The sequence below is a fragment of the Lepisosteus oculatus genome, chromosome 14 (genome assembly GCF_040954835.1).
Source record: "Lepisosteus oculatus isolate fLepOcu1 chromosome 14, fLepOcu1.hap2, whole genome shotgun sequence".
Taxonomy (NCBI): domain Eukaryota; kingdom Metazoa; phylum Chordata; class Actinopteri; order Semionotiformes; family Lepisosteidae; genus Lepisosteus; species Lepisosteus oculatus.
Genome location: NC_090709.1, coordinates 43,492,625 through 43,515,255, shown reverse-complemented (window position 1 = coordinate 43,515,255; position 22,631 = coordinate 43,492,625). Strand labels below are relative to the sequence as shown.

General features: G+C 46.5%; 1 protein-coding gene and 2 non-coding genes across 3 annotated transcripts in view; all 3 read left to right on the top strand.

The window, feature by feature from the left end:
* The window catches only part of LOC138242634 (uncharacterized), a 51,562-nt gene that overhangs the window by 18,783 nt on the left and 10,148 nt on the right, over window positions 1–22,631 (top strand). The gene's annotated exons all lie outside the window — the stretch shown is intronic.
* On the top strand, window positions 20,379–20,451 carry trnaf-gaa (transfer RNA phenylalanine (anticodon GAA)). Its single transcript has one exon. It is a non-coding gene; the product is annotated as a tRNA-Phe (tRNA).
* Window positions 20,561–20,633, top strand: trnav-aac (transfer RNA valine (anticodon AAC)). The gene has a single exon. It is a non-coding gene; the product is annotated as a tRNA-Val (tRNA).

The window sequence follows — 22,631 nt, the reverse complement described above, 5'->3', positions numbered from 1 at the left end:
TAACTGTAGCTTTTGTGTTAATTCCCTTCAAGATTGCAATGCCTTCCTTATTTCCATGTTTTGCATCAGGCAATAACTGTGAAATTCTCTTTTTGGTGGGTTTGTTACTGGAAGAGCCTAGATTTAGTGCCCTGATGGAGCTCCCATTGAGGGGACTTTTTTTCAACCGCTCATGACCTGACGATACAGACACCTCTTTTCCAGCAAATAAAGGTCTGGCTTACGTGTTTTTCAATTGGAGGCTACATTTCCTTTAATTTCCCAAGAGCCGGCACAGTCTCATCAGTGTAAGTTTCAAAAGGGCTGACCTTGTGTCTAGCTCCATTTCTAGTTTTACTCCAGACACTGCTGGTATAATCCAAATTATTCTTCTATCATCCTCCCTAATGCTATACAGTTGCAATCATCCCAGATCATCCTCAATTTAGTTTGCATCAGTTTCAGATGCGTCTTCTTCAATTTCAGAGTCTTTATGTGCTTCAGTGGTTTTGCTTTTGTCCACTGTTGCCTGTTTTTTCTGGGATTGCATTTTGGTTCCTCTCCAGGAGTTAGTTTCTGTAATGCACATTAAAACTAAATTCATAGGAAGACTTAATTGGCGATTAACACTCCATTTCTTATAATTGTAATACTTAAGTAAACCTGAAATTCAGAATTGCGCGTTTACTACTTGCTAACAGTGCTTGTGTGAGTCTTTTGTTTTTGTTTGGGAGATGCAAATAATTGTAACACTTATGTAAACCTGACTGAGGTCAAACCCGTGACCTTCTGTTTACAAGGCATAGATTTGCCACTACGCCGACATGTTCAAGTGCTTTCACTTTTTTTCCTCTCATGAGCATCGTGCTGGTATTTTTTTTTCATCTCAGAGCGGTGTGTCCAAGGGGCTGTATAAGGAGAAGGCTCTTCTGGTGCCTTGGCTTAGTTGGTTACAGCACCCATCTACTAAACAGAAGGTTCTGGGTTTGAATCCCACTGGTGCCTTTCTTCCTGTCTGGTTGTGTTGAATGTGACATTTTGGACAATCACAAAAATTCATACACATTGAGGAAGATGAAATTCAATTCTGGTTGTCACATGCATGAGTCTCTAAGGCGTAATCAGTTAGTATGTTTGAGTGTTAACCGAAAGGTAGGTGGATCAAACCTACCAAGAGAGGCACTTCTGGGATTTTGATATAAACATTGTCCTTAACCCTCTTTATATTCAGATTTGTTCAAGAACTTGACAAGCATTACTAAGTTACTATTATAAGGTTAGCACTGTACAGATGTATTTTGGTATTTTGGCATGTTTACCTTAATTTTAATCCTTAAGTTTCAAGAAACTATGAAAAAAAGCGACATTAATAACAGAGGATTTTGATTTTTGACATTTGCACCTCAAATATTCACTCGTCCACGCACGAAGAAAACACAGGAATGTATTGAGTCTCATGATGAACATCTTCTGTGAAATATAATGAGTAAACATCATAAGACAACAGAAAGAGAGAGTGGAAAGTGGGAATATTGCATAAGGGTGTGATTTGTGTAGTTAATAAAACAGTCAAAAGAATATGAGAATGGTTCTTTATTAAGATACACAACATTTATGGCGACGAGAAACGAGTGCTTGACGAACTCAAAGCAAGCAGAACACTGCAGATTCTAGTTCTCTTGCTGGTGGAACCACACTTTTGAATTTTCGGACTGTTGGTTTAGCTGCGCCATGGAAGATAAGGCAGCCACGCCAAGAACCTTGCTCATGCCCAGCTTTCTCCACTGCTTCCACTGAACCTTGAGCTCCGGATTTGAATACGGAATACAAGATATGGATGGAGGCGTACAGATTTTTTTAAATAGCCAGTGGATCTATAGGAGCTCCAGATGCCGTGAATCATGCTACCTTACTGCACTGTAATCCTGTGCAGTGGATTTTCGCCAACCTCTGTGGAGAAAAAGGTACATATGAACAGACTGTAGCTGCCTTAGATGCTTACTTTACACTGCAGAGAAATGTGGTTTTGGAATAGCATAAATTTAGACAAGGATCTGTAAGGAATCCCCCACGAATAGGTATGCAGATCGTATGCAGACGCAGGACCAGGTAGATATCAAAACAGGCGTACAATCCAAAACGTCAGGCGAGATCGTGGTCGAAAGGTAGTTCAAAATCCAGGAGATCCGAAGAGAATGTAATGTTGCCATAGCCAAAATGTAATGGTAGTGGCTCTCTGAAGGCACCAGTTCTGTAGGGTTTGGGCATTTACTGTGACAATTATTAATTGTAGCAGTAAATCACAAAATTGATTCTTTTGATGGCTTTAGAATCCAACCATGCGACATAACTCAAACAACGCACACACACAGGTACTAATACACGAGGATACATTTATTAATACATAGAATATGCATGTAAAACTAACAGATCTTACCGAGAGGGTTATCGGAATACAAAAGGTATATATTCAGTCAGTTACAAAGAGTTACATATATCAAGAGGACATACGTTCAGTATATCATTCATTAAGACTGTTTCATAAATGAACTTGGTTATAACTTCTACATTAGATACTCAAAACAAGTATATAACTCTTAGGAATTAAATTGATATCAACTGGTTGGGATAACAATTGAATTCTCAAGCAGTAATGCATTGAAGTTGAATACTCATCCAATCTCTGGGGATTCAGAGCTCCTGTGGGCACAAAGAAACAGTTGCAGGCTGTTGCTGTCCAATCCGCGCTCTCTGGCTCGGTGCCAGGCTGTGCTGTGCGGCTTGCGACGGTGCACTGCAGATGCTCACTGACCGGCTAGTTAGTGTTGGACTGTGGGTCCCAGCAAGTCAGGAAGAGGACCGGTTCGTTCCTGATGAAGAGCTAGTTCTGAATAGTGATTCAGCTGTCCACAGTTCCGACCTGTTCACGAGGCCTGCTGCTGGTGCTAACCTTGGGTGGATCCTCTGGTTACTCTCTTGCAACCTCCGCTCTAGACTCTTAGAACAAAGGAAAGTTCTGGCACACTGGCCGTTCCGTGGTTGTCCGGGCTGAGTCTCAGGATGGTCAGGAGGCGCGCTGTGAGAATGTCCTGCCCTTGGGAGCCTTCTGCTCCTGGGCCGTCCTGCCCTGGATTTCTCTTTTGAATTCCCTTTAGAAAAGTCCACAGAATTCTCACAGAATCCCCCTCTGAATCTCCCAGGCTCTCTGTGTTGCCTGTTTTTACCTGGAGGAACTTCAGCTCATTCATTGGCTGAAAGTTCCATGGGCATCAGAGTCCCACGTGGGTTACTCGGCCCTACCAGTCCCTGATTAGTTGATCAAGGTGAGATATGAGTCACTTACTCCTGACACTTAGTAATGCAGTCCAGATGTCCATCTGGCACTCCCTAGACAGATAGGCGCCAATAGATGACCATTGATCATGATAGGCAGGCTTAGCTAAGTGCATCCCCCTTTGGGAGCTGTCCTTTATCAAAGGAACCTTAAATCAGCCTGCATGAATAGTTTCTCTGTGGCTGCACCACAGAGATGAACAGAGAAATGGGGCCTCATTTGGGAAAGCTCAGAAACACTTAATTCTGCCTTATTAATAAGCCTCGCCGCTACAAGAATATTACAATCCAAATCAGTAGGCAAGGTTCAAGGTCAAGGGCCAAAAGGATAGTTCAGAAACCAGGAGAAGTATAGTAAGCGAGGTATAAAGAAAGGCGAGGTAGAGCTCTCTAAGAGAAGACTCAATTGTTATTTTCAAACTGCTGCTGGCACTGGTTAGTTTATCTGGGCTGGCTGGCGGTTGTGACAAGATCTCAGTCTCAGGACGAGTCTGTTGATGCTTTTGTAAATGCACCAAGAGAACTGGCCAAATCATGTGACTTTGAAGGATTGGAAGCTGACATGTTAAGAGATCGACTTTAGAAAGAGCTCTTACAGTTGCTAGAATTTATGAAGCAGCTCAAGCAGAATAAAAAAAATGCTTTCTAACCACAGTGACAAAGCTAGAGAGAGTCATGTTTACTTCAAAAGAAACATTGAACGGGTTGCTCTCTCAAACTTTAGAAACAAAAGCTGAGCAGCAGGACGCAGTCAAGTTACAGACATAGAAGAATAGGGGATGGCTGACATTACATAACTGACATTAGAGGTGCGGACTACCAACGCACAAAGCAGATGAATGCGAAGCAGAAGTAACAAAATGTCTACACTGTAAGAAAACAGGTCATTATGCACCAGAGTGTTTAGAAAGAAAATCAGTTTCCAAAAAGAAAAGAAAGTTAATACAAATAAGGAAGGGACAAAGCTTAAAAAAACGGATAAACCAGTGAGCGCAGTTCAAGAACCTTCTTCAGACTCAGATTAATTTGTTTATTCCATTGACCCTGAAGGTAAAGAAACTGTTCAAATAAATGGCCAAGAGATAAAAATGGTGATAGATACAGGAAGTGGAAGAAACCTCATTGGAATAGAACGTTTCAAGAAAGTGTTTGCACACAGAACTAAACTTAAGCAGACTAATAAGAAATGCTATGCCTATGCACAAATTAGTCCACTTCAGTGTGTTGGCTACTTTGAGGCACAGCTGAAATGGTAGGAAAATGTTATAAAGGACAAAGCCTATGGAACTGAAGGACATGTAGAACAGTTGTTGGGAAGAAAAGCATGTTTTGATCTGAAGATTCTGAATGTAGGAGACACTGTCAATGTGGTTGACCAGTCCTCAGAGAGGTTTCAGCAGTTAGCACAGGAATATGAGTCACTCTTTAAAGGTTTAGGACAGATCAAGGTTACAGTAGATGAGAAAGTTTTGCCAGTAGCTCAAAGTCTGAGACGAGTACCCTGTCCAGTGATAGAAGCTGTTAATCAGGAGTTAGATAAAATCCTGGATGATGGAATTATTGAAGAAGTGAATCAAGGTGCAGATGGATCTAAAATATTCTGATAATACCTAAAAAGACACCAATGATGTGAGACTGTGTGTGGATCTGTGAGAAGTGAATAAAGCAGTAATCAGAGAGAGACATCTAGTACCAACGGTTGACAGCATATTGCAAGCAGTGCAAGGAGCCAAAGTTTTTGCAAAGTTAGATGTTCGAAAAGGATTCTGGCAAGTTGAGTTGGCCCTGGCATCAAGACACCTTGCTACCTTCACCACACACAGGGGTTGTTACCATTTCAGAGTAGTTCCTTATGGCTTGTCTAGTGCCCCAGAGGCCTATCAGAAGGCTATGGACTCGATGTTGTGTGAAATGCCAGGTGTTGTATGGTATATGGATGATGTTGTAGTACATGCGGAAAATGAAGAACAACTTGAACAGAGGCTCAGGCAAGTATTCCAAAGATTCCAAGACAGAGGCTTTACTTTAAATAAAGATAAGTGCATCTTTGGCCTAAAAGAGATCGAGATACTGGGACATTTGGTCGATGCAGAAGGAATAAAACCAGACCCGAAAAAGGTGAGAGCTGTTTGCAGTGCACCGAGACCTGAGAATGTTGCGCTTCTGCACTTGTTCTTAGGCACTTGTGGATTTTTGATTAAATTAATTCCTAATTATGCAGATATATCAGAACCCTTAGAAAACTAACGAGGAAAGGACAGAAGTGAGAATGGACATCGGAAACTGAGAAAGCCATTGCTGAGTTGAAAAGAGCACTTGTAACTGAACCATGTCTGGCATACTTCAAACTAGATGCGTCAACAGTAGTGATCAGTGACGCGAATCCTGTAGGACTTGGAGCAGTATTGCTACAAAGACAAGAAGATGGACAGAACAAACCAGTGGCATATGCAAGTCGCTCACTTACCCCAACAGAAATGCATTACTCACAAATAGAGCGTGAAGCCTTGGGTTGTGTTTGGGCAGTGGAACATTTTAGGACATATTTATGGGGAGGCAAGTTCACACTTCATATGGATCATAAACCCCTCATTTATATGTTCAATCCCAAAAAGGCAACATTGTTACCACCCAGGATACAAAGACTTGGATTGAGATTATGGCCTTATGATTACAAAATTGAACACATAGTAGGGAAAACCAATGTCGCAGACTCATTGTCACGTCTTCCTTTACCAGACACAGAAGACACTGGTTATGAAGACACCTATGTTGATAGAGTGCTTTCAATCAGCACTTATGAACTGCATGCACTGACACTTGAGGAACTTAAACAAGCAACAAACGAAGATGACACATTGAAATTGTTGATGTCCATAGTGGAAAAAGGACAATGGCCTAATCCAATTCCAGACGAACTGCAGCCATACCACAGGTGTAGGTTGGAGTTATCTACATATGATGGACTGCTTTTAAGAGGACAGAGGATTGTGTTACCGAAAACAAAAATCAGACAAGCACTGAAAATAGCACATGAGACACATCACGGTGTAGTTTGTAAAAAACAGTACCTGAGAAGCAACTTTTACTGGCCCAACATGGACAGTGATGTTGAAAGACTAATCAGGAATTGTTCCACTTGTGTGTTGAATCAGCCATTGCAGGAGGATCAACTTCTCCAACCACTTGAATTACCACCAAGGCCTTGGACAAAACTGGGCATTGCCCTGGTAGGCCCCATTCAGAATGAATACATATTGACTGTCATAGACTATTATACTTCTTAACCTGAGGCGGTTGTTGTATCAGACATATATTCAGCCACAGTTATTAGAGAGTTGATGAACATCTTTGCACGATTTGGTTATCCACTAGAGGTAGTAACAGATATTGGCAGGCAATTCATAGGACAGTTGTTTGAATCATTTCTGACTAATTGTGGAATTAAACACATCCGTGCATCACCTTACTATCCAAGATGTAATGGCAAAATTGAAAGATTTCACAGATACCTGAAAAAGGCCTTAAGAGCAGCTGTGACAGAAGGAAAAAAGAGAGAGAGGAACTCCCTAAGATTCTGCTGACTTATAGATCAACACCACACAGGGCATCTGGAGAAACCCCAGCTAATCTTATCTTTGGGCGTGATATCCGGACTAAACTACCAAACGTGGAGAAGAAAGAAGAAGAGTCAAGGGACATTCAAAAGACAAAAGATATCCATAGACATCATGAGGAGTATGCACACAAAATGAAATTATATGCAGACCAGACACGGATCATAACTTCAAGGTCGGTGACGTAGTGTTTGTGGCTGGCCTAGACACCGGTAAATTGGATGCCAAGTTCAAAGACACTCGCTATGTGTTATTGAGAAACACCTCTTGTAACTCTTTTGAGTTAGTGAATGTGGAAGATGGCTCAAAAATAATGAGAAATGTAAAACATCTTTGACACGCTCCTCCATTGGATCTTGATTTTGAATCTGCAGAAACAGAAAATGCTGAGAATACAGGACTTTCTGACGTGCAGGAAGTGCCGAGTCCTCAGACAGTGGAGAGTACATCCGTAGGAGAGCCAGTAACTTTACCCAGAAGTAACGTAACAGCCATTAGTGGCAGGGTTATCAGGAAACCGGCTCATTACAGAGACATTTAAAAATACAGGACTTGCATAGCTCTCCAAATGTTAAATTGCCCTATTTTGTTTGTGTTATCTATGTAGATGTTGCTTAGACTGCTAGAAATGAGGTGATATTTAGAAGTGACTTAAGTAGAAATTGAACTAAAATTTGAGTTGGTACGCATAGAAATTGTTGTAAAAAAAGATGAATGTATTGAATAGAAATGAAAGGGTTTATATACATTTTGTTGTAAAAGTTAATAACCGTTTACTGTGTGTTGATATAAAATTGTTACAATTGTATGGTAGGGAAGGGATGTAGTATAGTGAATAGACATCGCAAGACAACAGAACGAGAGAGTAGAAGGCGGGAACATATGGTGTGAGAGCGTAATTTGTGTAGTTAATAAAATAGTCTAAATCATGTAAGAAAGGCTCTTTATTAAGATACACAACATGCTCAATAAGCTACTGGACACACCCGCCCCTCCTCACACAGACTGTGGAAAAGCCCCCGAGTGGGAGGGCTCTCTCTTCCTCCCAGGAGCTCTTGGACACGACGCACAGACAGGGCGCGGGGAGCCGCCGCCTGCAAACACGGCTCCAGGCAGGACTCCGCTCCGCAGGAGCCACAGAGCGGAGGAGATGGGGGCTGCTTAGCCCCTGTGCAGAGACTTGAGCTGTTGTTGCTGCGGACGCTGTCTTTTCTTTTCACGGGGTAGGAGTGAATCTTAAGTTGCCCTTAGAAATGAAGCAGAGCACTTCAACGATTGATCTGTCTCCCAGAATCACCAGGGCGCACGGGTGTGTGTGTGTGTGCGCCCTGGTGATTCTGGGAGACAGATCGAACCTGGGCTAAAAGAGAGGGGGTTTAGCCCTCTTGCATTTGCTAGTTCGAAGTTGTACAACCCATTTGTATCTGCTAGGCGGTGCAGTCTTTGTGCACAAAGAACGCTTTGAAAAGCGTCAAAAGCAAGTCATTCTGAGTTGGTCGTTTGTGTTTCCCGTTCAGACGCGAAATGCTGAAATGAACGAACGGCGCTTTACAGAGGAGTACTGCCTGACTTGATCGGTGATGAACGACAGAGGCCACTCCGACCTCTTCTCGGTTTTCTTCAATTACTTACTAAGGATCTTCTTCACATTCGCCCATGCAGGGGAAGCCAGTTACACCAAAGCAAACGCAGGAAAGTGCAATTCAAGCAGAGACCAGGAGGGACTTGTTTACACCGAGAGTGGTCGGAGAATGGAACAATGCGCCCAGCCCTGTTGCTGGAGCCGATTCTTGATGAGATCTTGGGCTCACTAAGAGGCCCCTGATGGATGCTAATCTTTCTGTTGTTCTTGCAGGTCCTGCTCTGCTTTTGAGCCGACAGAGCTCGTCCTGGTCTGTCTGCACAGCTCAATTGCAAATGATCGGCTCCGCGTACAGAAGGAACGTGCGTTTGGTACAAGAGTACATGAAGGCACCGGAAATACATTGGGAACAAATGACCGGTCGCTCAAGACCTCTGTGAAGTACAGGAGCGTGCAAAACGAGGCTGTTTCCGTCTGGTTTCAAACCAGGGATCTTTCGCCTGGGAAGCGAACGTGAAAACCGCTACACTACGGAAACCTGCAGGGACCGCTGCTGGTGTCTCGCTTGCGTTTCGGGCTGAGAAAGGGAAGCGTCACTTTAGGCAGGGGGCGCTGGAGAGAGGAACAAAGGGCGCGATGAAACAAAATGCCGAAACCCGGGATCTTTAGATCTTCAGTCTAACGCTCTCCCAACTACGGAAACGGTTAGAACACAAGTCCACCGGCAGTGAGTATTCAACCTCATTGCGTTACTGCTCCCAACCAGTTAATATCAATTTAATTCCTAAGGGTTATGTACTTGTTTTGAGTATCTAATGTAGAAGTTGTAAACAAGTTCAATTACGAAACGGTCTAAATGAATGATATACGAAACTTATGTCCTCTTGATATGTGTAACTCTTTGTAACTGAATGAATTTATATCTTTTGTATTCTGATAACCCTTACGATAAGATCTGTTAGGTTTACACGCATATTCTATATATTAATAAATGTATCCTCGTGTATTAGTACCTGTGTGTGCGTTGTTTGAGTTATATCGCATGGTTGGATTCTAAGACCATTAAAAAAATCAATTTTGTGATTTACTGCCACAAAAATAATTGTCCCAGTAAATGCCCAAACCCCTACAGAACTGGTGCCTCGTGAGAGCATCACTGTGTGATTTCCTGCCCCAGCCTGAGGAACAGACAGTGAGCCTGTCTCTCAATAATAATAAAACAGTGTGTGATTTCCTGTCCCAGCCTGGGGAACAGTGAGCCAGATACTCAATAATAATAATACAGTGTGTGATCTCCTGTCCCAGCCTAGGAAAAAGTGAGTCAGACTCTCAATAATTATAATACAGTGTGATCTACTGTCCCAGCCTGAGGAACACACAGTGAGCCAGTATCTCAATAATAATAATACAGTGCGTGATCTCCTGTACTAGCCTGAGGAACAGTGAGCCAGACTCTCAATAATAATCATACAGTGTGATCTACTGTCCCAGCCTGAGGAACAGTGAGTTTATCTGTCAATAATAATAATACAGTGTGATGTCCTGTCCCAGCCTGAGGAACAGTGAGCTTGTCTCTCAATAATAATAATAATAATAATACAGTGTGATCTCCTGTCCCAGCCTGAAGAACCGTGAGCCTGTCTCTCTATAATAATAATACAGTGTGTGATCTCCTGTCCCAGCCTGAGGAACAGACAGTGAGCCTGTCTCTCAAAGATAATAATAATACAGTGTGTGACCTCTTGTCCCAGCCTGAGGAACAGGCAATGAGCCTGTCTTTCAATAATAATAATACAGTTTGTGATTTCCTGTCCCAGCCTGGGGAACAGTGAGCCAGACTCTCAATAATAATAGTACAGTGTGATCTACTGTCCCAGCCTGAGGAACAGACAGTGAGCCTTTATCTCAATAATAATAATACAGTGCGTAATCTCCTGTACTAGCCTGAGGAACAGACAGCGAGCCTGTCTCTCAATAATAATAATACAGTGTGTGACCTCCTGTCACAGCCTGGGGAAAAGTGAGCCAGATACTCAATTATAATAATACAGTGTGTGATCTCCTGTCCCAGCCTGGGATACAGTGAGTCAGACTCTCAATAATTATAATACAGTGTGATCTACTGTCCCAGCCTGAGGAACAGACAGTGAGCATGTCTCTCAACAATAATATGAATAAACTATGTGATCTCCTGTCCCAGCCTGAGGAACAGACAGTGAGCCTGTCTCTCAATAATAATAATACAGTGTGTCATCTCCTGTCCCAGCCTGAGGAACAGTGAGCTTGTCTCTCAATAATAATAATACAGTGTGTGATCTCCTGTCCCAGCCTGAGGAACAGACAGTGAGCCTGTCTCTTTAGATAATAATAATACAGTGTGTGAACTCCTGTCCCAGCCTGAGGAAGAGACAGTGAGCCTGTCTCTCAATAATAATAATACAGTTTGTGATTTCCTGTCCCAGCCTGGGGAACAGTGAGCCAGACTCTCAATAATAATAATACAGTGTGATCTACGTTCCCAGCCTGAGGAACAGACAGTGAGCCTTTATCTCAATAATAATAATACAGTGCGTGACCTCCTGTCCCAGCTTGGGGAACAGTAAGCCAGACTCTAAGCAATAATAATAGTGTGATCTGCTGTCCCAACCTGAGGAACAGTGAGTTCATCTGTCAATAATAATAATACAGTGTGATCTCCTGTCCCAGCATGAGGAACAGTGAGCTTGTCTCTCAATAATAATAATACAGTATAATCTCCTGTCCCAGCCTGAGGAACACTGAGCCTGTCTCTCAATAATAATACTACAGTGTTGGATCTCCTGTCCCAGCCTGGGAAACAGTGAGCCAGACTCTCAATAATAATAATAATAATAATAATAATAATAATAATAATAATAATAATAATAATAATAATAATAATAATACAGTGTGGGATCTCCTGTCCCAGCCTGGGGAACAGTGAGCCAGACTCTCAATAATAATAATACAGTGTGATCTACTGTCCCAGCCTGAGGAACAGACAGTGAGTTTGTCTCTCAATAATAATACAATGTTATCTCCTGTCCCAGCCTGGGGAACAGACAGTGAGACTGTCTCTCAATAATAAGAATACAGTATGTGATGTCCTGTCTCAGCTTGAGGAACAGAGAGTAAGCCTGTCTCTCAATAATAATAATTCAGTGTGGGATCTCCTGTCCCAGCCTGAGGAACAAACAGTGAGCCTGTCTCTCAATAATAATAATACAGTGTGGGATCTCCTGTCCCAGCCTGGCGAACAGTGAGCCAGACTCTCAATAATATTAATAATAATAATACAGTGTGATCTACTGTCCCAGCCTGAGGTACAGACAGTGAACCTGTCTCTCAATAATAATATAGTGTGTGACCACCTGTCCCAGACTGAGAAAAAGACAGTGAGTCTGTCTCTCAATAAGTATAATACAGTGTGTGACCTCCTGTCCCAGACTGAGGAAAAGACAGTGAGTCTGTCTCTAAATAATAATGATACAGTGTGGGATCTCCTGTCCCAGCCTCGGGAACAGTGAGCCAGACTCTCAATAATAATAATACAGTGTGTGATCTCCTATCCCAGCCTGAGGAACAGACAGTGAGCCTCTCTCTCAGTAATAATAATACAGTGTGTGATCTACTGTCCGAGCCCAAACGAAGACACAGTGAGCCTGTCTCTCAATAATAATAATACAGTGTGTGATCTCCTGTTCCAGTCTGGGGAACAGAAAGTGAGCCTGTCTCTCAGTAATAATAATACAGTGTGTGATCTCCTGTCCCAGCCTGAGGAACAGACAGTGAGCCTGTCTCTCAATAATAATAATACAGTGTGATCTCCTGTCCCAGGCTGAGGAACAGTGAGCAGTCCTAATAATTACCGCTTCCTGATTTAGCTCAGCAGCTTTTATTTCGCCTGAAGCACAAGCAATTTGTGAGAACAGGTTGGGTTTGCTGTGCTCAACTGGCTCGGCGTCTTCGTGTCGTAGCGCCGCAACGGTGTGTTTTCCTTCCTTCTCTTTTCAGCCTGGAAGAAACATTTTACTTGTTCCTTTTGTAGCCCACGCATGCCGACGCCTGTGTTGTGTTTTGGATTTTCTCCTTCTTGAATTTGTACTCCTGCTCCCTCTCTCTCCCTCTCTCTACATCTCCCTTTTCCCCTCCCTACCTCTCTCCCTACCTCTACCTCTCCCTCTCTCTACCTCTCCCTCTCTCCCTAACCCCCTCTCTCTCCACCTCTCTCCCTCTCCCTCGCCCTCCACCTCTCTCCCTCTCTCTACCTCTCTACCGCTGTACCTCTCTCTACCTCTCCCTACCCCTCTCTGCTCTCTCTCTCTCTCACTCTGGAGTTTATTTTCCAGACAGAAATCCAGCTCCGTCCCTCCTGTGTAAGATTGATGATGCAGGATGAGAGCCCCTAACCGAGAGCACTGCAGCGGCAGGTTCTGTAGTCTGTTTCAAATCCGCCCGCGATGAGACACCGAGGAGAAATGAAGAGCCCCAGTCACGCTAGAAAATCACCCGGGAAAGAGACTTTCAATGTAGGAAAAAAAAGTTGTTAGTAACAGACATAATACGTTTATTTTGTTTTTTTAATCGCTGCGATGTGTGACTAAGCTCATACGACTAAGAGTTGCCCCCGTTGTCTAGATCTGGTAACCTGCTCGTCGCTGGTGGGCCAGATCGTGTCCCCCGTCACTATACTGGTGCATTAGGACCCACACAGACCACAGGGTGAGCACCCCCTGCTGGCCCCACAGAGAGGGAGAGGTAGAGCACCACAACCCAGACTCAACCACATCACAGCACAGATCAAACAGCAATATCTCACACACTGGGACACACACAAACACAACATAAACTGGAATGCTACAGAACCTTAAACAGACAATACACACTAGCTGAATATTTGACCAAAATAAAAAATAACAAACAGAAACAGACCCTGACGAAGTACAGGCTCAGTGACCACAACCTGGCCATAGAAACTGGGCGACACAGGCAGACCTGGCTGCCCAGAGAGGACAGGCTGTGCTCCCACTGCCAGCGGGGAGAAATAGAGACAGAGGTGCACTTCCTACTGCACTGTGACAGATACTCTGGGATTAGAGAAACATTCTTCCCGAAATTCAGAAATCTAATCCCAGAGTTCCCACACCTGCCAAAACCACAACAGGTCCCAATCCTACTGGGAGAGGGAGGAGGGAACTCAGTTGATCTGGCAGCCCAGTGTGTGATCTCCTGTCACAGCCTGAGGAACAGTGAGTCTGTCTCCCAATAATGCTCCAGCCGCCTACAGTATATGTCAATATTTTATAATATGTCTTTGTTGTAAATGTCTGTAACATGTCTGTAGATTTTATTTTACTTCTATTTCTTGTTTTGTTCCTTGTTAATTTTATTATTTTTATTTGCTTTGGCAACACTGATTGTACCCATCGGTCATGCTAATAAAGCACCTTGAATTGAAATAGAGGTAGGGAGAGAGGTAGGGAGGGGAAAAGGGAGAGGTAGGGAGAGAGGTAGAGAGAGGGAGAGGTAGAGGTAGGGAGAGAGAGGAGGAGTACAAATTCAAGCAGAAGCCTGACTGGAGCACTGTCGTATGGCCCTGACATCAATCCCTCAACTCTCTGCATAAAGCAGTGTCTTATGGCCATGAAATCCCACCCCCACCACTCTCAGTGGAAAGCACTGTCGTAACCCACCTCCTCCGCTCTCTGCGAAAAGCAGTATCTTCAGGCCCTGACATCCCATCCCCGCCACTCTCTGCGTAAAGAAGAATCGTCAGGCCCTGACATCCCACCCCCGCCACTCTCTACGTAAAGAAGTGACGTATGGCACTGACACCCACCCCTTCACTCTCTGTGTTAAGCTGTGTTGTCAGGCCCTGACATCCCACCCCCGCCACTTTCTGTGTAAAGCAGTGTCATATGGCCCTGACATCCCAATCCCGCCACTCTCTGTGTAAAGCAGTGTCATATGGCCCTGACATCCCACCCCCACCACTCTCTGTGTAAAACACTGTCATAAGGACCTGACATCACACCCCCACCACTCTCTGCGGAAAGCACAGTCATATAGCCCTGACACCCACCCCTCCACTCTTTGAATAAAGCAGTGTCGTCTAGCCCTGACATCCCACCCCCGCCACTCTCTACGTAAAGAAGTGTCGTATGGCCCTGACATCCCACCCCCACCACTAAATGGGTAAAGTAGTATCGTCAGGCCCTGACATCCCACCCCCACCACTCTCTGTGTAAAACACTGTCATAAGGACCTGACATCACACCCCCACCACTCTCTGCGGAAAGCACAGTCATATAGCCCTGACACCCACCCCTCCACTCTTTGAATAAAGCAGTGTCGTCTAGCCCTGACATCCCACCCCCGCCACTGTCTCCGTAAAGAAGTGTCGTATGGCCCTGACACCCACCCCTCCACTCTCTGCGTTAAGCTGTGTTGTCAGGCCCTGAGATCCCACACCCGCAACTCTCTGTGTAAAGCAGTGTCATATGGCCCTGACACCAATCCCTCCACTCTCTGTAAAAACCAGTGTCTTATGGCCCTGAAACCCTCCCCTCCACTCTCTACATAAAGCAGTGTCTTCAAGCCCTAACATCCCTTCCCCGCCACTCTCTGTGTAAAGCACTGTCGTATGGCCCTGACATCACACCCCCACCACTCTCTGCGTAAAGCACTGTCATATACCCCTGACACCCACCCCTCCACTCTCTGCTTAAAGCAGTGTCGTTAAGCCCTGACATCCCACCCCCGCCACTCTCTATGTAAAGAAGTGTCGTATGGCCCTGACACCCACCCCTCCACACTCTGCGTTAAGCTCTGTTGTCAGGCCCTGACATCCCACCCCCGCCACTCTCTGTGTAAAGCACTGTTGTATGGCCCTGACATCACACCCCCACCACTCTCTGTGTAAAGAAATGTCGTATGGCCCTGACATCACACCCCCACCACTCTCTGCGGAAAGCAGTGTTGTCTAGCCCTGACATCCCACCCCTGCCACTCTCTACGTAAAGAAGTGTCGTATGGCCCTGACATCACACCCCCACCACTCTCTGCGTAAAGCACTGTCGTATAACCCTGAGACCCACCCCTCCACACTCTGCATAAAGCAGTGTCGTCAAGCCCTGACATCCCACCCCCACCACTCTCTGTGTAAAGCACTGTCGTATGGCCCTGACATCACACCCCCACCACTCTCTGCGTAAAGCACTGTCGTATAACCCTGAGACCCACCCCTCCACTCTCTGCGTTAAGCTGTGTTGTCAGGCCCTGACATCCCACCCTTGCCACTCACTGTGTAAAGCAGTGTCGTATAGCCCTGAGACCCACCCCTCCACTCTCAGCATAATGCAGTCTCGTCAGGCCCTGACATCCCACCCTTATCACTCTCTGCGTAAAGCAGTATCGTCAGGCTGACATCCCACCCCTGCCACTCTCTGCGTAAAGCACTGTCGTCAGCCTCTGACATCCCACCCCCACCACTCTCTGCATAAAGCGGTGTCTTACTGGCCTGACATCCACACCCCTCCATTCTCTGCATAATGCAGTGTCGTCAGACCCTGACATCCCACCCTTGCCACTCTCTGGGTAAAGAATTGTCGTATGGCCCTGACACCCACCCCTCCACTCTCTGCATAAAGCAGTGTCGTCAGGCCCTGACATCCCACCCCCTGTACTCTCTGCGTAACGCGGTATCGTCAGGCCTTGACATCCCACCCCCGCCACTCTCTGCATAAAGCAGTGTCTTACGGCCCTGACATCCCACCCCCTCCACTCTCTGCATAAAGCGGTGTCTTACTGCCCTGACATCCAACCCCTGCCACTCTCAGCGTAAAGCAGTATCGTCAGGCCCTTACATCCCACCCCTGCCACTCTCTGCGTAAAGAAGTGTGGTATGGCCCTGACACCCACCCCTCCACTCTCTGCATAAAGCAGTGTCGTCAAGCCCTGACATCCCACCCCCGCCACTCTCTACGTAAAGAAGTGTCGTATGGCCCTGACACCCACCCTCCACTCTCTGCGTTAAGCTGTGTTGTCAGGCCCTGACATCCCACCCTCGCCACTCACTGTGTAAAGCAGTGTCGTATAGCCCTGAGACCCACCCCTCCACTCTCAGCATAAAGCAGTGTCTTACGGCCCTGACATCCAACCCCTGCCACTCTCAGCGTAAAGCAGTATCGTCAGGCCCTGACACCCCCCCCTTATCACTCTCTGCGTAAGGCAGTATCGTCAGGCCCTAACATCCCACCCCTGCCACTCTCTGCGTAAAGAAGTGTCGTATGGCCCTGACATCCCACCCCCTCCACTCTCTGCATAAAGCGGTGTCTTACTGCCCTGACATCCAACCCCTGCCACTCTCAGCGTAAAGCAGTATCGTCAGGCCCTGACATCCCACCCTCCGCCACTCTTTGCGTAAAGCAGTATCATCAGGCCCTGACATCCTACCCCCACCACTCTCTGCGTAAAGAAGTGTTGTATGGCGCCGACATCCCACCTCCTCTGCTCTCTGCGTAAACAGTGTCGTATGGCCCTGACATCCAACCCCGCCACTCTCTGCGTAAAGCAGTATCGTCAGGCCCTGAAATCCGACCCCCGCCACTCTCTACGTAATGCAGTACATTCAGGCCATGACATCCCAGCCCCGCCACTCTATGTGTAAAGCAGTCGTATGGCCCTGACATCCCGCCTCCTACGCTCTCTGCGTAAAGCACTGTCAACAGCCTCTGACATCCCACCCTCACCACTCTCTGCGAAAAGCAGTATCTTCTGGCCCTGACATCCCACCCCTGCCACTCTCTGCATAATGCAGTCTCGTCAGGCCATGACATCCCACCACCCGCCACTCTTTGCGTAAAGCAGTATCATCAGGCCCTGACATCCTACCCCCACCACTATCTGTGTAAAGAAGTATCGTATGGCGCCGACATCCCACCCCGCCACTCTCTGCGTAAAGCAGTATCGTCAGGCCCTGACATCCCACCCCTCCACTCTCTGCGTAAAGAAGTGTCGTATGGCCCTGACACCCACCCTCCACTCTCTGCATTAAGCAGTGTCAATAGGCCCTGACATCCAATCCCCGCCACTCTCTACGTAAAGAAGTGTCGTACGACCCTGACATCCCACCCTCGCCACTCACTGTGTAAAGCAGTGTTGTATGGCCATGACACCCACCCTGCTACTCTCTACGTTAAGAAGTGTCGTATGGCGCTGACACCCACCCTCCACTCTCTGCGTAAAGCAGTATCGTCAGGCCCTGACATCCCACCCCTGCCACTCCCTGCGTAAAGAAGTGTCATATGGCCCTGACACCCACCCTCCAGCTCTCCGCCGCCCCAGGCTTCCGCTCGATAAGCTACTGGACACACCTGCCCCTCCTCACACAGACCGTGGAAAAGCCCCCGAGTGGGTGGGCTCTCTCTTCCTCCCAGGACCTCTTGGACACGATGCACAGACAGAGCGCGGGGAGCCGCCGCCTGCAAACACAGCTCCAGGCAGGACTCCACTCCGCAGGAGCCGCAGAGCAGAGGAGATGGGGGTTGCTTAGCCCCTGTGCAGAGACTTGAGCTGTTGTTGCTGCGGACGCTGTCTTTTCTTTTCACGGGGTAGGAGTGAATGTTAAGTTGCCCTTAGAAATGAAGCAGAGCACTTCAACGGCACGGGTGTGTGTGTGTGTGCTCCCTGGTGATTCAAAGTTGTACAACCCATTTGTATCTGCTAGGCGGCGCAGTCGTCGTGCACAAAGAATGCTTTGAAAAGCGTCAAAGGCAAGTCATTCCGAGTTGGTCGTTTGAGTTTTCCGTTCAGACGCGAAATGCTGAAATGATCTCTCGGCTCCTCGGTTGTCATTTCTGCTCCGTAAAGGGATCACAGCACGCGTCGGCTTCCAGCACGGTGGGTCGGGACACGATGCCGGGGGTCGGCGCGTGCGATGTCTTCCTCGTTAGTATAGTGGCAAGTATCCCCGCCTGTCACGCGGGAGACCGGGGTTCGATTCCCCGACGGGGTGTAGCTTTTCTTTCACCTCCTTAGAGAAAGGACTGCCTTTCACTTCTCTGTTTTCTTTCACAGCGTCGTGCACCTTTTCATTGCTCTCGGTGTCTGACCGGGGTAAAGTTAGCTTGAAGTTCGAAAACGATTTTGGCACGCCTGTAGCGTTTACACGAAACCTCTTAGAATCGCGAGAATACTTGCTTTGTGCATAAAATACATTGTGAATGCTTTCTCAGCCTTTACTTTTTCGTTTATATTACATTTTTTGGACCAAGCACGAATATTCTTTTGTCCATATCTTCGCAACGGAAGCACAGAACGCCTTCAAACCAAATGCATTTTAAAGACCACGACGTGGTCTTTCCACAGCCTCTACATCAAAGTATCAGTGAGCTAATTATCTTTTTTTAAACCTCCGGTTTTTCATCGATGCGTAATTACGCACTAACTGGAACCCGGGGGACCGCTGTATACACAAGTTCACAACGCGAGAAATACTGTTCAATACGGCTTCATGCGAAAAACCCATATATGACCATAGGAAGCATAACAGCGCAGTCTCCAATTACTCAGACTGTAAGCACGGGAATAAAGCTTTGTCTGAATTCTGAAACCCTTCCTTTACGTCCTGTTTTCATTCAGGTAAGAGTCAACTATATGCACAATACTATTGACAGCAGGAAGATTAAAATATTCTTTACTCAGCAGCTTATTAAAAACAGCTCCCATGATGTTCAAACCGATTTTTTACATAGAACACTGACACAGCTTTGCGTTCTGAATCTCTTTTTCTCGTGCGTTTATTTAATGTGGCACAATGCACTGGGATAGGGGTATTCTGTTCACAAACCAATAGCATTTAAACCACAGCACCCACAATGCTGCAAGTAAGTGTTTTACACACTAAGCAGAGAGCGATGTCTTCCTCGTTAGTATAGTGGCAAGTATCCCCACCTGTCACGCGGGAGACCAGGGTACATCAGGACGCGCATTGAAGTGAAAGCAGGATCCGCTGCGACATCCACTGTGCAGATCCCGCCACACTCAGAGGTGAGTGGGTCTGTTCGATCACAGCGCTAGGCGAATCCCCAAACAGTGTGGGTGGCAACAAACGAAACGGGCCTGTTTCCGCCCGGTTTCGATCCGGGGAAATCGGGCCCAGTAGTGGCGGGATCTGTACAGTGCATGTCGCAGCGCTTCAATGTGCTTCCTGATGTCCTACCCCGAGTGCAGAAAAGACAGCATCCACAGCAACAACAGCTCAGGTCTCTGCACAGGAGCTAAGCTGCCCCCATCTCCTCTGCTCTGCGGCTCCTGCGGAGCGGAGTCCTGCCTGGAGCCGTGTTTGCAGGCGGCGGCTCCCCGCGCCCTGTCTGTGCGTCGTGTCCAAGAGCTCCTGGGAGGAAGAGAGAGCCCTCCCACTCGGGGGCTTTTCCACGGTCTGTGTGAGGAGGGGCGGGTGTGTCCAGTAGCTTATCGAGCGGAAGCCTGGGGCGGCGGAGAGCTGTGATCGTGCAGACCTTGAGGTGTCACCTCTTTGTCTGCTTTCCCGCCCCCCTCCGCCCAAGCTCTGCTCCAAAGTAGCCCGGCAACCCCTCACACCTGCACGTGTCACAACCTAAGGTGCGGTCATGAGACACCCATGGGGTGTCGTTCTGTTCTTGCTAATTGTTTCCTGCCCGTCGCAGGCAGGAGTCCATGCGAGGAAGATGCGCTGGACAGAGCTCAGAGGGCGCAGCTGGGTGGCTTTCCTTCTGAGTGACGTTCTTGCAACACTCTCCCGCTACTCTTGGTGCGCTCATGCCACAACACAGGAAGGCTGGAGCAGGTGGCTGTGGGCTTTGCGCACCGCCGAAATAGCTCAGTTGGGAGAGCGTTAGACTGAAGATCTAAAGGTCCCTGGTTCGATCCCGGGTTTCGGCATTTTGTTTCATCGCGCCCTTTGTTCCTCTCTCCAGCGCCACCTGCCTAAAGTGACGCGTCTCTTTCTCAGCCCGAAACGCAAGCGAGACACCAGCAGCGGTCCCTGCAGGTTTCCGTAGTGTAGCGGCTATCACGTTCGCCTAACACGCGAAAGGTCCCCGGTTCGAGACCGGGCGGAAACAGCCTCGTTTTGCACGCTCCTGTACTTCACAGAGGTCTTGAGCGACCGGTCATTTGTTCCCAATGTATTTCCGGTGCCTTCGTGCACTCTTGTACCAAACGCACGTTCCTTCTGTACGCGGAGCCGATCATTTGCAATTGGGCTGTGCCGACAGACCAGGTCGAGCTCTGTCGGCTCAAAAGCAGCGCAGGACCTGCAAGAACAACAGAAAGATTAGCATCCAGCGGGGGCCTCTTAGTGAGCCCAAGAGCTCATCAAGAATCGGCTCCAGCAACAGGGCTGGGCGCATTGTTCCATTCTCCGCCCACTCTCGGTGTAAACAAGTCCCTCCTGGTCTCTGCTTGAAATGCACTTTCCTGCGTTTGCTTTGGTGTAACTGGCTTCCCCTGCATGGGCGAATGTGAAGAAGATCCTTAGTAAGTCATTGAAGAAAACCGAGAAGAGGTCGGAGTGGCCTCTGTCGTTCATGAACGATCCAGTCAGGCAGTACTCCTCTGTAAAGCGCCGTTCGTTCACATCGATTGGCTTTTTTTTGCCTTCATTCGTGCGAGTGGTAAAAGCAGACGCCCCTATTCTGCCGTGACCCGGATTCGGATCGGGGTTGTTGCGGCCACAACGCAAAGTACTGACCACTATACGATCACAGCGAGTTACCGAGACACACGCGGCAGGGCGGAAAGGGCTGTGCTTTCTTCGTGTGACATAATTCGAAAAAGTCCTGACGTTGCATTTCAACTGAGCCCCAGTATACATCGACCCTTCGACACTCTGAGTGACAACTCTCTTGCGTGTTTTCTCATATTTATGTAGTTTGCTTGCATGATGCCGGTGAAGTGGAAATCTAATAAGTAAATTGATTCTTAAAAATGTAGAGAGCTTTGAAAAAATATATTGGTGCTTTTAGATAATATATTTCAAGGATGTAACTGCTGTGCTACAGTGCGTGCAGAATTTTAGAAAACAGTTCGTCAACAAAGTACACTGTTTAGGTTAGTTTAGAAGACAATGTACCAAAACAATATATGCTGTCTGGGTCATTAGAATTAGCTGAAAGTAACTGATAAGCTTTGAATAACAAATCTAGTTTTTCTTCTCTCGCTCTATGATGTAATCTGTTTTCTCTTAGAGAAAGGGGAAGTTTTAGAAGGGACCAAGTGCTGAATTTTTTTACAGCGCAACGTCTTATAAAAACCCTGTACTGCTTGTAACAAATTGAGTCTCTGGTTGCACTTTGCAGGGCTCCCAATATTGCAATATTGAAATAAAGACCTTACTCAGGTGAGAACTCTCTCTTGTGGCTTCCTTGATAGTTATATTTCCATGACAATTTGGGGGCTCGTCCGGGATCACAAACCTGAGCGCGAACGGCTGCTGAAACTCCATCCGGACCCGGACAATTTTAGCAAATTGGACGAACCTCGGAGGATAAACTGTTTATCCTTCCAGAGACGCGTCTGGAGAATTGGCAGCTGTCTGACGTCAGTAAGTGATCCTTTAAAATTAATAGTTATATTTCCATGACAAGAGAAAAACCAACAACACCCCTACCACCTCCACCAATCCTAACCTTGTTTTTACTATACCCTCTGACCTTTCCCTTTCACCCCTTTGCATCCTCAGCTAACATATTTTAAAATTACAATAGACTGTATAGTATTTATGTTTAAAATTAAGGTAAATATGTCAAAATATCAAAATCCAACTGCACAGTGCTATTGTAAGAATGCTTGTCAAGTTCTCAAACAAACCTGCATTGTATTTTTAAAATATTTCAGCAGAGGATTCAACTGGAGTATAAATGAAGATTCGACGATAATTTTTTTTGAGTGAATATGGTTTTCTGGGGAGTTGCAATGTTGGGCATTATTGGACATTTCCCGGTGACCCTGACACGTGTTAAACACTCGCATTTCCTGCAAATATTAAAATGGTTATGGTTTCGCTGAGAAATCCAATCGACTGAAGACAATGTTTATATTGCAAAAGAACCCCGTCCCTG